At 54.5% G+C, this 13,864-nt stretch overlaps 1 long non-coding RNA gene across 1 annotated transcript; it reads right to left on the bottom strand.

The window, feature by feature from the left end:
• Nucleotides 1–11,197: 11,197 nt before the first annotated feature.
• On the bottom strand, nucleotides 11,198–12,935 carry LOC130149126 (uncharacterized). Its single transcript, XR_008821799.1, has 2 exons — nucleotides 11,628–12,935; nucleotides 11,198–11,509 (listed from the first exon to the last, which is right to left on the bottom strand). It is a non-coding gene; the product is annotated as an uncharacterized LOC130149126 (long non-coding RNA).
• Between the last annotated feature and the right edge of the window lie 929 nt (nucleotides 12,936–13,864).

The following is a 13,864-nucleotide window of genomic DNA, read 5'->3' as shown; positions in this document are numbered from 1 at the left end:
TGCATCCCCCGGAGCAGCCGTCTCTCCCAAGTCTGTGCCCAAGTGGGCTGCGGTGAGGGGTCCCTGTGGGGCGCAGAGCCTGGGCAGAGAGCGGCACAAGCGTCCTGGCTGACAGGGATGAGGCAGTTGTCTGCCCCTGTGGGATTTATCTGTGAAGCCACTGCATGATGGGTGCTGACGTGGCATCGGGCAAGGGCTTCAAAGCCCCAGGGACAGCCATGGCCTGGGGCAACAGCATCATCAATACTTGGAGCAGGGACCCAGGGAGCAGGGTGGATGGATTTGAGGGGCCCCCAGAGGATGCTTTTCCCCCTGTGCCTCCGGGCACCCGCTGTCACCAAGGTCTCCCAGTGCTGCTCCTGGGTGCCACCTGGTAGCCCCAGCTGCCTGATGGAGTGGGTCCCACCACCCCATGTGCATCGCGCTGCCTTCTCCTCTCCCTGTGCCTGGCGCCGTGCCAGCTGGCTGCCCTGTGCCTGCTGCCCCTCGCCACTGGTGGCTTCCCACAGATCATCGGGCACCGTCTCCGCGCTGTCGCTCCCATCCGCCTGGTGAACAGCCATCACCCGCAAACAAAGAGCCTCCTTGTAGCAGCGAGCTCACGAGTTGTGGCAGCGGCCGCACTTTGGGGATGCCATGTCTCCAGGAGGGCTGAGTGCCGGCTCCATGCGACGCCCCAGGGGCTGAGCTTCCCTCCTCCACGCTTCGGAGCTGCAGGATGTGGGGAGTCTTCTTTGCCCCCGTGCTGTGGTCACAGCCAAAATCTCAGGGTGCTCAAGCACCTCGAGCCAGGCCCTCTTGCCTTTTCCCCCTTCTTCCTCCACCTCCTCCTCTTCCTCCCATGCTCGTCATTTGGGGCTCCTCAATGGTTCTGGGTCTTTGTTCTCCAGCACTAAAGGTCTAATAAATTGATTGGGTTTTCACCAGAAATTGCTGATTCACAGAAAGGATACATTTTTAATGCTTTTGTCAATGCTTCCTTCCAGAAGATTTCATTTTACATTTCCTCCCATGTCTTGTATTTATTTAGCCCCTCAGTCCCCCTCTCTTCACCCTGCCGCTGGAGCTGGCCAGGCAGAGGCAAGGAGAGGACATGGTGGGTCTGGCATGGCTCCTGCTGCACGTCCAAGCGCAGACATGCTCCACTCTTTGGGATACACATGCAGGGAAGGTCTGGGTGCTGGGAACGGGAGCATCCATCTCCTTCCATCTGCCTGGGACTGCCCGATCCTCCTCCACTCACGCCACATGACCCTGGCCTGACCACAGCCAACGGAGGGACCATGTGCTGAGCGTCCTCCTGGGATGCCCACTGAACCACGCTGGTTGCCCCAGGTGTGGCTGTGGTGGGTGGAGTGGGAGGACATGAGGTTGTATAAGGCCCACGTGAGTCAGAGGAGGGGAAGGACTGTTTGGATGATGGTGACAGCACGTGTAACCTTGCCTGGCTCCCTGCCATGCCCTGGTGCTGGGCAGGCTGCAGGGGGTATCCAGGAATAATTTAATGCTATTAAATTCTTTCTACACCATTGCTGTTTAAAAACACAGTATTGCCACCGTCGCTCTGCTGCTGCAGCTGGGTCTCCTGGCCTGTGCAGTGCTGGGCACCGCGTGGCCAGGATCTCTCTCATACCGCTCCTCGAAGCTGGGTCTGCTCTGCCCCCATGGGTGCTGTACCCCACCCAGCCCCCCCCTCCCCCACCCCCTCAAGGTGTCACCCCTAAGCGGGGTCACCCCCGAGGCTCTCATGCCAGTGCTTGTTCTGCCCTGTGGAAGTCAGGGATGCTTTCTTCCTCAGGGAAACGATGACGAAAGGAGGGAACAGAATTCCGTGCAAAACCAGGAGGCGAACACAATATCAAAGGCAAAGAGCCAGAAACCCAGAGGCAGAACAACCCAAATTACTGTTCCCACAGCAACTTGCACTCACCCTCCTCACACTGCCAGGCAGGCGCTTACCAGGCTGCCACCGAATGTGCGCACACCCTCGCCATGGGTGCCGTGGCTTTGTCATCTCCAGTTTTGCCTTTTAATTTTGGGCTGGATTAACCCTGCTCCGTGTGCGTGTCCAATGGTATTGCATGTCACTGCACCAAACGCAACCAAAGGGTGATTTTAGTTTGTCCGTTCCCATCCCAAGGAAGGGAGAAGAGGGCTGAGATGGGTTTTCCAGCAGGTGCAAGCTCTGGGTGCCACCACCTTTCTGGGGGGCACTTTCTGAGCAGCCTTATGGTAGATGCCTTTCCCACCATGCTGGGACCATGCACCCATCCTTGCATGGACAAAATGTGCTGGAGAGCGATTTAACACGGGGGTCCAGCTTTTGTTGGCTGCTTTTAGCAAGCAGGAGCTGGCTGCAGGCTGCTTGGTGCTGCCGATGAGACACCAGGGCTGCTTCTCAGCCCTGGCCCCGGCTGGCTTTTGGCAAGCTGGATCAGCCGTTTGCCAGGGGACCTGTACCCGCCCCAGGCTCCTGGTTGTCAATGTTGTAGCGATGCCAGCAGCTTTGCCCATGTCATGAAGCAGGGCTGGAAGGGGTCTGGGAAGCCAGGTGGGAACACCCTGCCCCTCCAGCAGGTCCAGGCATGGAGGTGCTGGCATGGAGGTGCGGTGTTGCAGGAGAGGGGTGCTTTGGCAGGGGATGCTCTGGCCACCTGGTCCTCCCAAGGGGATTTGGTGTCAATGCGTTAAAAATGCTCTGTACCTCCCAGGACCCCACAGCTTGGTCCACAACAAGCCCAGGTGAGCTCTCGGCCAGGGCTGGGGAAGGGGGTCTGATGGGGTCAGGGGAGCTGAGCTGGTGCCAGAGGCGGGGATGGGAAAAGCAGGGCTGCCAGTGGACCTGTCACCCTCAGCCTCAGCAGCAAACACTTGCCAGCAATGGAGCAAGCCTGGCTGGAGCATTTCCTCGTTTGGCATCTCCTGCGGAATCTCACCAAAATCACAAGCCAGAGTCACGGGGCTCAGAGGGGAGACACACCGTCCCTTGGTTGCTCCTTGCTCCCTGTGTCCCAGGGGTGACACTGTCTTCCAGGAGGTCAGGACCCTGGCTGATTTGTAAATGCTCTTCTCTTGCTCTACTTGGATCTTAATTAACTGATTTCCATCCTGGTCAGTTAACTCCTTCTTATCTGGGACACTACCTGGTGCTAGACTTCTTGATGAAGCAAATTAGGGTCCTCTAATTCTGTTTGGTTTTGTTCTGTTCTATTCTCATCATCTCATCTCATCTCATCTCATCTCATCTCATCTCATCTCATCTCATCTCATCTCATCTCATCTCTCTCTGTCCAGGACTTTCCTGCCCCATATAAAACCTCTCTTCTTCCTCTTTTCCATGCCATACTCGTGGCCGAATGCAGCTGGGAGATTATCCTTGTTTCTACAATTTCTTCAGCTCCTGGGGACAGTGCAAAGAAAAGCTGGTTTTTTTCCACTGTCCTTTTCCTGACATGCCCCATCAGGGGGCAAGGAGGAAGAGCTCTCCAGGACCATGTGCTGGTCTTCTTCATCCTTCCTTCCACAGGGCATCCATTCCTGGACTCCAGCACTCAGCTGGCAGCTGGGATCAGCCAGGGCTTCTCATGAGGAGGATCTGCCCATGGTTTGAAAATAGCATTTATTTGCTCTGGGTTACCATAGTTACTCATGGAAGTCGCACTGCGCTGCTTCTGCTGCTTGCTTGGGCGATTCTCTCCAACACGGCACAACCAGCTAAGTTTATGTTCAAATGGACCCACCAAAATAGCTGGAATATCTTGGGTATTGGCTGAGCTCTGCATGGCATGCCCCAGCCACCCCTCACGCCTTTCAGCAACCCTCTTTTTGAAGTGCTGGATGCACCTGCAGGGCTGTAGCAGATTTTGGGGTTTTGATCACTGGTTTAGCTTTGCTAGGAGGAGCCAACGTGGTTTTCCCAGTGCGGAGCCTGTACTCAGGCTGCATCTCGGAGCTCTTGAAGACAAATACTGAGAGCCAGCATGGCCAACCTCCCCGCTGCTACCCCACGCCTGGTTTTTGGGAGGCTGGTCTGCAAATGGGGGACAGGAGCAGCTGATGTGTCCTGGAAAGACACTTTGGGAGCGACAACGCTCGGTGAGACGGGAATGTAGAGTGTTGCTCTCCCACGGGCTGGAAGCTGATGGTGATAACTCTTCAATCAACAGTGACCAGCAGCTCAGCACGTAAAGCACTGTCCATGTTTGTATTACTCTGCACAAGCGATAGAGCTTGTCCTTGATGTCAGACCTGGCAGAAGCGAGTTCCAGCAAAGTGAGTGGGAGGGATGCCTGGTGGCTGGAAGCCACATCTGGGGCTGTGCTCCCATGCAGAGACACCCAGAGCAGTGTAAACCCAAAGCATGGGTTGGTCCAGCACCAGAGCCTCCAAAACGTGGGATTTTCCTGCAATGCTTGCCGGAGCAGGTGGTATTTGTTACCTTGCCCACAGAGACGGCAGACACCATCCCATGTGGGAGAGCCAGGAGGCAACCAGGGATGCAGCTGGACTCTCCTGCCCACAGCTGTTTCCCTGCCGTCCCGGGAGCCCAGCAGGCAGCTGCCCAGGGGTGGCAGGTGCCCGGGGTGGGCAGCGCAATGGGGACAAGACGTGGCAGGGCAAGGTAAAGCCCACAGTGCTGCGTGCCAGCTGCACAGCCACCTCTTTTTGGGGATGGAGCTGCCCGTGGATGCCGAGAATGGGCAGCCACGGGGAGCCAAGGAAGAGAAGCCTGATTCTGGGTCATTGCTCAGCACCCATGCTTGGTTTTGGGGAGAAAGCATGCGCTGGTTTCTACCGGGAAAGGCGAGGGCAGGGGCTTTCTGCTGCCCGGACAGGAGCTGCTTTGGAGCCTTGTGCCGGGCTGCCCTGAATCTGTCCTTCATCCCTGGGCTGGGACAGTGCCATGGCTCTGCCTCCACTCCACAAACCCGCTCCTCCTCCATGCTGCCAGCTCTCCCTCAGCCTGCAGAGCTGGCAGGCGGAGAGGGAAATAAAACCTTGGCTGGCTGGCAGGACACACCGCCTTTCTGCAGAGCTGCTGCTGCCATGTGGCGAGGCAGCTGAGAAAATCGCTGTCTTTCTGCTCTGAGCTGTGCCAAGGCAGGAGCCTTCTCTCCTCTGCCTCCCTGCCTGGCTCAGCTCTCAGCAGAGTATCCCACTATGAATTAGCAAATTAGATCAAATCCCTCTGGAACTTCCCAGGTATTCCCACAGGGCTGCTCTGCTTTTGGCTCCTTCAGCCTTGGCTCCTGCACTCTGATGGAGCATCATCTCCGGCATGCTGCCTTCGGCTGGCTGCTGTGCTGTGCCAGCCTCTCCCCTGGGATTCTCATGCCTGTGGACCCCTCAACAACTAGAGATGAGATTGAGCCGGTGTCGGTGCTGCCAGCTTGGTGGCAGCCGGCTGGGAGCCCCCAAAGCTCCTCTCCTCTGGGGCTCATCGGACAGGTACCCCTGCCTCCTGCACACACTTCTCTGCTGGGTTTGACTAATACATGTAGAAAAGGGTATTTTTAACTGGGTGGATAAATTCACCAAAACAGGGTTAGATTAATCCCAATAACCGTTCTATACATGAGTCGGGGTGACCGGTTTGCCTGCAGTTGTGTTTCTGGGTGTGGGTGCTGGCAGCATCCCAATCCTGCTCTGCCTGGCTGGAGAGTCCATGGGCACCGTGCTCTGGCCCCTGGCAGCCTCTGTTAACTCACGATGGGGCACAGCATCCCTGCGCCCTCACCTCCCTGCCCAGCTGTCGGGCAAAGGATGCAATAGCCAGCTCTGCCAGCAGCTGTCCCAGCCATGTCCTTGCTGCCTACGAGCACCCAAACCAAAATGCTGCAGGTGAGCCAAATCAAACAACGCTTGGTTATCATGTTGCTTTAAAAAAGGTAAACTGAAAGGGAGAAGGAACATGTTTGGTTTTGTTATTTCCCTCTCAGGCTGTTATTTCCCTGCCTGGATTGCTGGGGAATGGGAGCTGCCTGCTGAGCCTTGGCTGGCCCCAGAGCTGCTGCCAGGCAAGGCACGAGGCCGTTTTATTTTAAGAGTAATTTTTCTGTTTCCTGGGTTTCACATCTCTCTTGCAGGCAGTTCCTCTCCTACAACGCCCGATGTGCAACGTTGCACCAGTACGAGCGGACGGTTGGCTAATCACGGGGATAAAGCGCACATCTGCTTATCTGAGCTGCCCGGAGCCCTGTGCCCAGGCAGGCGGCCACGCGGTCCCCACTGGGCTGTGCCGGCATGCGGGCCATGGGGACCAGTGCCTGCTTCCCAGAGCATGGGCACCTCACTGGGAATGAGCATCTCATCAGGAATGAGCATCTCATTGGGAACGAGAGAGACCGCTGCGATGCAGGAAAGGCTCCAGGGGTGGGAGGGACGAGTTTCTGTTCCCCTTGGGCTGCAGAAAATGATTGCAAACCCCTGCTGTGCAAAATTCACAACCTGAGGGGGGTGGGCTGGGCTCAGCTTCCAGGGCCTCCTGGTCCTGTCCCTGCCTTTGTGTGTTGCCTTCTCCTCTACACCTCCAGAAAGTGCTGGTGCTTGCAGCCATGGTCATACCCAGCCCCTGAAAAGTGTATTTTAGAGCCACCTTGCAGAAGAGAGAAGAAAAAGCACAACATTTCCCCATCAGTCCCAGCCCCGGTGCTGGGATTTGCCGGACCAGGGCGGCTGGGCCAGCTCGGCACGCAGCTGTGATGGGGAATGAGCAGCGAGTGTCTCTGGCTGCTGCAGTGGGGGAGGATGGAGGCAGGGCCAGGAGGGACCACGGGCTGTGGCAGCCTGGGGCTGTCACAGCCTTTCTCCGGGGTGCCAGAGGCAGGCTGGGGATGGTGCTGGGGTTTCCTTCACCCAAGCTCATCCTTGGCCGTGATGGCCACGGATCAAATACCTCCTCTGGAGGAAGCTCCGACAAGCCTAGTCAAAGATGGGCTTAATCAGATCGTTTTGCTATCCTAGCAAAGAGAAAAGACACAAGGTAATCCAGAGACCTCTAAAGGCTCCAGTGCAAGTTTCCAGCAGAGCTGGGAGCAGGTGGGTTACCTGTGGGTTCTTACTATCCTTTTATATTTGTTTTAAAGGCACATGCCAAGCCTCAGCCAAAGGCAGGGTCCAGCTGTGCCAGCCACAGATGTGCTGCCCTCCAGGGCAAAATAACTAAGAAAGATGATATTTGGTAGGAGAAATTACAGTGTGCCACGGACCTGCTCACCTCAGTGCCACCAAAGCAGCAGATCTGGACCATGATCCCAAGGTTTCCACCGCCAGTCCTCTGCCTTTTTAGGCTGGTTGTCTGTCACAGGCTCAGCAGGCATTGCCTACTGCAGGGCTGCAGCGAGATCTCGAATTTAGGCTTTTTACAGGGGACAGAGAGGCACGACTACATTAACCAGCAGGTTTTGAAGAAGGTACAGCCACGACAACAAAGTTCCGTGGATGGGGATGAAAAGGGCAAGAGCATTTGCAGATGACAAAAGATCACACAGGGATATTGGCTCAGAAAAGGAGAAGAGGTAGAGGAGACTCAGTGGAAATATGTGGGGGACATACGAAAACAATCAGTTCCTCTTTTTGCCATATCCTGTAAGTACAGTAGAGAAATTAAAGGGCAGCATATGTGGAACAGATTAAAAAAACCTGATTTTATGTATTTATTTACTGTCAGGTTTTGAAATACACAGGCATGGTTCCGAAAGCCATGACCGCCATGACATGAAGCCCAACTGATGGGTGACAACGAAGCATCACGTTTTCCAGCACTGCTTTGAGGGTTTTATAAAACCCAAGGGATTTTACAGTAGGAATAAATTCAGCTTTGTGACTCCCTTTGTCTTTTGAGAGAGGGCGAAATACACTTTTAGTCCCTGATGGAAACTGGGACCAGACTGGGATGAATGCATCCTGTGGTGTGCCCACAGCCCGGCCCCATGCAGGGTGAGACAGTGGCTGGACACCCCGGAAAGCAGCGACACCTCCCTGCAACACAGCGGGCTGTGAGCAGAGTCCAGCCCCTTAACTAAGGTGGGGGCAGCAGATCTCCAAGAAGCCAAACATGGCAAGCCAAATCCAGGTTGGGTCTCCATCCTCCCTCCAGGACACATGGCTTGTCCTCATCCTGTCCCCTGTGCGCAGCTGGCTCTGAGCTGGCTGAGCACAGAGGAAAGGGGTGACATGCACGGTCCTGGGCTTCCTCAAGGAACACGCAGTTTCTTCCATAAAGAGATTTTTTTCCCCCCATCAGCTGACAGTCAACATCACACGGGGCAGCCTGAGCTCAGGAATAGCTCATTCTTTAAGATTGCCTGTACAGCTCCATATATATTATGTACTTGGTGCCTGTGCATCAGCACCTTCACCCAAGCTATTGCTTTTTCCGGGGGCCCTTCTCATCCTCGTGGTCCACCCCACCCCTCCCCGTTTCCATCCTTGCAGAAAAGCTGCCGTGTGCTGGAGTGGCCGGGCAGAGCCTGCGGCACTTGGCTCTTCACCGCTCACCCACCGGGAGACATGGGCGAGGGGCTCCCTGCCAGGGTGGGGGCGCGGCAGCCTGATGCCCTGCACCTCCCCGGGGAGCCCATGGCCCACGCGCAGTCACGTGCCCCCCTGCAGAGAAATCAGCAGGAAACATTTGATGGGGATTTAGAGATTTTTGGCCCCCAGGGACTTTCAGGGCAGATCCGCCCATCGTGTCAGTGCCACCAGCAGCAGGGAAGACCAGTTCAGGGTGAGGGTCTTCAGAGAAAACACTGGGGGTTGTTCAAGGCCAGGGCAGAGCCTCAGGCTCCAAGGACACTGGCTGGCTCTGGGTTTCAGGTGAGACCTGCTGGACAATCCCCAGTCACGCAGCCCTGGGAGAAGGGAACCCCCAGGCCCATGATGCCTGAGGACAGGAGGGACAACGCTGGTCCCGTGGCCTTGGCCCGAGCTGGGGGACAGGCTTTGCTGCAGCAGCACCCATGGCCACGGAGGGCTTGCTGCCGAGCGCGTCTCCTGCATGCTAAGAGCGGCATGTTTCTGCAAAAGCACTGCCCAGAAATTCAAAGCGTTCTAAATTTTCCCTCTTTCTTGTGCTCCCAGAGCAACTCTTTTGCCCGGGAGGAGGTTGTTCATCGTCGCTCATCATGTGCCTTTTGCCAGCCCCAGCAAGCAGCCGGATCTCCCAGCCCTGCACTTCTGACCTCGTGCAGCCGTTTCCCGGTCTCGTTTAACCTCTGCAAATTCTTCTGGTTAGTAGTGTGCAGATTAAACATTAAGCCCTTAAAAACATCCTTTGCCTCAAAAAACCAGCATAAAGGAAGGGCAGGAACTGGCTAGGACAGACGGTCATGAGAGCGTACCCTTGTCGTGTGTACAAGGAAACACAGATCCAGCCCCTGCAAGTAGGTTCTGGCTGCATGAGAGACCGATCACAGCGGAGGTCATGAGACACAATTCAGGCCAAAGGCTTCTGCTTTGAGGTTGTTTATGCTGGTTTATGGGCCAAAAGCCTGCCTTCCCTTTTCTTTTTTGGGCAGCCCTGGACCCTGGTCTTTGCTAACAGCTCTTTAGGGCAGCCCGGGAATCGGGGTGGGCACCCGCTGGAGATCGCTCTGACCCAGGGAACGGGCTTGAGCGAGCATCAGCTCCCAGCACGCCGCCCCTCCCAAATACAAGCTAGAAATCCTCTCCAAGATGCCACTCTGAGCCTGAGGCAGCTCCAAAACCATCAGAGGGTTAAGCACAAGGTAGGCAGCCATCCTGGAAAGAGAAGTGCTTTGACTCTTCCTTGGAGACTCTACACTTGCCCCTACCTCCACCCCCAAGGCTGCGCTGAACACACATTCATCAAATTTCCTCTGCTAGTCAGTTATTCCCAGCCGTGGTTTCCACTTCTGCAGTTTCAAAAATCTGTAGATGACTCTGTTATTGCTCACTAGGGAAGGAAGCTGTCCCAAGAAGACCCACACCCTCAGAAACGCTCAGTTACGGTTGCGTAGAGCCCTCCAGCCCCTGAAGCTAAACTGCTCCCTTCAGAGTCAACAGTTTGTGAGTGGGAAACAAACCCAGGCGTACAACCCACAGCGTGGCTGCAAGCAAAGTTGTGACTTCGAGTAATGCTTTGCCTTATCTGCCCCCAAGGAGGGCAGCACAATCCCGCAGCTCGTAGGAGCTGCAGCTGACGAGCCGGCAGCCTAAGGGAAAGCATAAGGAACTTGGGGATAGATGCTATGGCAGCTGGTAAAAATTAGGCAGATCCTTAGAGGAAAAGAGCATCAACAAGTATTTCTGTGAGCGGTGGAGCTGCTGAAATCAGTTTCCCCTACCTTTGTCTCCAGGGTGGGTAACTAGGGGTGGGGGGAGGCAGTACCAGAGGCTTGCTTCCCGGTTCTGTGAGACAGGCAGCCAAACCTGGAGCAACTCAACATGTCTGAGACTTTGCTGCCTCTTCCCCCTGTTAAATTTGCGTGAGTGTGGCCAGGAGGAAGCCGAAGAGGAAGGTCACAGCCAAAGCGCTGCAGGGAGGCAGCAGGGAAGGCTGGACTCTGCTGTCCCACCGTCCCCCCACGTTCTCTCTACGTGCTGTCCTCCAGATGAGCGGAGCGGGTGGCTGCGGCATGCTGCATTGCTTGTGGAAGCAAAGCCGGCACGTGGCAAAGCTTCTGTGGGTGCCGAGACGACAGAAAGGATGGATGCACATATACCCATCTTGTCAGCCCAACCGGCCCCAGCTGCAGGGCTCACAGCTCAGCCAGACCCCCACGGCCACCAGCCTCGTGCTGCCCGAGCAGGCAGAAGCTGCCCTCCTGCTGCCGAGGGCCATCACCACTGAGCACGTATGACCCAGCATTCGAGATGTCAAGGGACAAACCACTGGCCTGGATGCAGCTGAAGCCCCTACACGGCTCAGCAAACAACTCCTGAAGTTTCAGTCCTAAACCTCCCTTGAACAAAACTGGACAAGGTGGTGCTCTGCAGGGTTCAGAGCAGGCAGCCAACCCTGCTCTAGCTGCGGTCTTTGTTGGGCTTGAGTTCAGAGCCTCAACGAGACGAGTCTACCAAAGCATGGCATACTTGGACCCTGGCAGAAGGTAAGCGATGCAGAAGCCCACGTGTAACGGTTCTGGAAGGGGCAAGGGACCGGTGCCTGAGGCAACCCCTGCAGCACAGCAGAGAGCTTCGCAGTGAGGGGGCAAAAGCTGGTCTTCACATCGACTGAGGGGAGAAGCAGAATTTAAGGAAGCAGAATTTCACAGCATGAGAAGGAACACTTGAAGAGAAATAAACTGTGCCCCAGCCACCGCAAGCGGGAGAGCACTGGCTGCAGCCAGCTGGCCCCGTGGGCTGGTGGAGCCAGCGCTGGCACTGCTCTCTGCAATGCTCACAGGTCAAAACCATGGACTCCCAGTTGTTTATGGCATGGAGGATCCAGCACCCTGCAGGCTGGGAGGACGAGGCACTGATCACTGGCTCACTGGACTTGCACTCTTCCCTCTGGGTTTCCAAAGCTGCCTCCTTCGCCTCGCAGCTGTGAGAGATCAGGAGGAGGACAAGTCCAGTCAGAAACCCTGCCAGTCAGCGGCAGCTGGAGGGCACAGCCCTTAACTTTGGAGGACAACTTACCCACGAAATGGGAGGTGACTCACCAAGCAAGCAATGCACTGAAGCTGTGTCAGCAGCTGGGAGATGTGTATCCTGGTTCAGCGACAGTCCTAGCGCCTGATCTACACTTGCACAAGAGAAGCCAGCACTCGGTTAGCAAAACAGGAGCTGAATGCTCTCAAGTACTGCCTAGCTAAAGTCTGGATCCAGTTCCACCGAGCAGCCGTTTGTGGATTTGAAAACGGTCAGAAGCAGCCACGACACCAGAGCATGGCCAAGGAACTGAGCCACGGCTCTCCCAGCTGCTCATGCAGCGACTCTGCAACCCGAAGTGGTGTTGGGGAGGTGATAGCAAGGCAGGTCTGGAAACACCCAACCGGGTGCTTTACAAGGCAGGAAAACCTTTAAGTTTGCCGCCAGAAGCAGTCTTGTGCCGTCAGCTGGTTACAAAACATCTCCCAAGGAAGCAGGTATCTGTGTCACCTTTACAGAAAACACGGTGCATAGAAAATCCAGGAAAAAAGGCACAATTAGCGAGCATCATGCTCTTCTCATACCACAGCACCATGGCAAGACAGAGGACAGCCTTCCTTTTCAAGGACTTAAGACTCCTCCAGATTCATTATGAACTCCCAAGCCCGTGAGACATCGCCCATAACTTTCCCATCACCAAGCCCTCCAGGTATGATAAAGAAGCTCCCACTACTTGATGCAATCAGGCATAATACTTTCCTTTCAGGTCCTCAGTCACGTAGTTTAAAGTAGCTGTGAGGTTCAAAAGCAGCAGCCTGCATTACTCAGCTCCTCAAAATCCCTGTTACATTTTCCTACCACTGAGCACCTTCATTACTAAGTTTAAAGTCTTGAAAGGAATTGTAAAATTGTGATTTGTGGTATTTAATGCTAAGCTCACTTTTGGAAATCAAGTGAAAAAAGCCTATTCATATGCCTTTTCCCCACTCCCATCTCTTTTAAAAAAATAAGTACTCAGCCTGATAACGTTTACGAAATTCTGAAACTTTTGGCTTGCAAGAATGGTTTTACTTGTAATAATAAATATTATAATAGATAAATATATATTATAGGAAGAAGAGGCTGACACCCAGGCCAAGGGGAACCTCTAGTGGCCACAGGCTTTCTTTGCACAGCACCTCACGGCAGGCAGAGCTGGCAGGAAAATCATCTCTGCAGTTTCTGCAAGCTCAGCAATCCCGCCTTTCCACGTTGCACCTTAGACCTCAGCTTTGCTCTTGGGAACACCCGTGTACAGCAGCATAGGAAGCCCCAGGGCTGTGCACAAGGTGTGTAGCTGGGGTTTGGGTTTTTTGGTGGGGTTTCTTTTTGTTGTTGTTTTTTTTCTTCTTTTTTTCTTTTTCTGCCTGCCAGGAGTTTCACTGAACCCCAAGAATTTAGTGGAATTTCACTGGAAACTCAATTATTTAATTTTTTTTTTTTTACCTTCACCGGTCATTGCATGCAGGGCGTTTCCAAAGGCATTTTGCTCCAAGTATCTTGATATCGTCCTCCAACTCTACCAAGAAGTTCCTGTTAGTTCCCACAAGTCTTAGATTTTCCAGGCATTGGCAAAGACTAGCCTTAAGTAACAGGAACATTTGTTTAAACCCGTGCTGCTAACTGGAAAGACTCTTTTCAACCACGGCAAAAGGCATCCACACTAGTATCAGGGACATGGGCAGACGTCCAGGTTCAAACTAAGACATCAAGAGGAACAAAAATACTACTTTTTAAAAAAGCAGCTCCCCAACCAAGCTGCCTACCTGCTGCCAACAGTCACGTTTGTGCTGGCACAAGTCAGGCACAGCCTCTAGCAAGAGCAGCGCTGACTTACAGCGGCTGCAGGGCTCTAGCAGAGTCCAGGACAGCACTGACATGCAGAGGATGCAATGGCACCGGTGGCCTGACCTACAGCTTCCAAGCGCTGGTGGCCAGAAGACACCTCTCAACTCCATTTTAAACCCAGGCTGGGCTGGGGCAAAACACACTCTAGACCCACCAAAAGGAAGAAGGCTCATTTCAGAGTTTGCCAATTGAAGTTTTGTTTTTGGTTGTTTTTTTTTTTTTACAGTGAGTTTGGCAGCTGATGTTGGTGGAAGCCTTGGGAGATCTTCTCGCAGTCAGGAGCTGTGTAACCGCTCCACCGTAGCGAAGAGTTCATGTGAGCGAGCACGTTCCACAGTTTATTTCTCAGTTTCGGCATGCCATTTGCTATGAGGTCTACAGGAAGGGAAATAACCGAACAAAGGACAAAGTCAGTAGCCCC

This window comes from Falco biarmicus, chromosome 4, assembly GCF_023638135.1.
Source record: "Falco biarmicus isolate bFalBia1 chromosome 4, bFalBia1.pri, whole genome shotgun sequence".
NCBI lineage: Eukaryota > Metazoa > Chordata > Aves > Falconiformes > Falconidae > Falco > Falco biarmicus.
The sequence above is the reverse complement of the archived record's forward strand: the minus strand, read 5'-3'. Positions and strand labels throughout refer to the sequence as shown.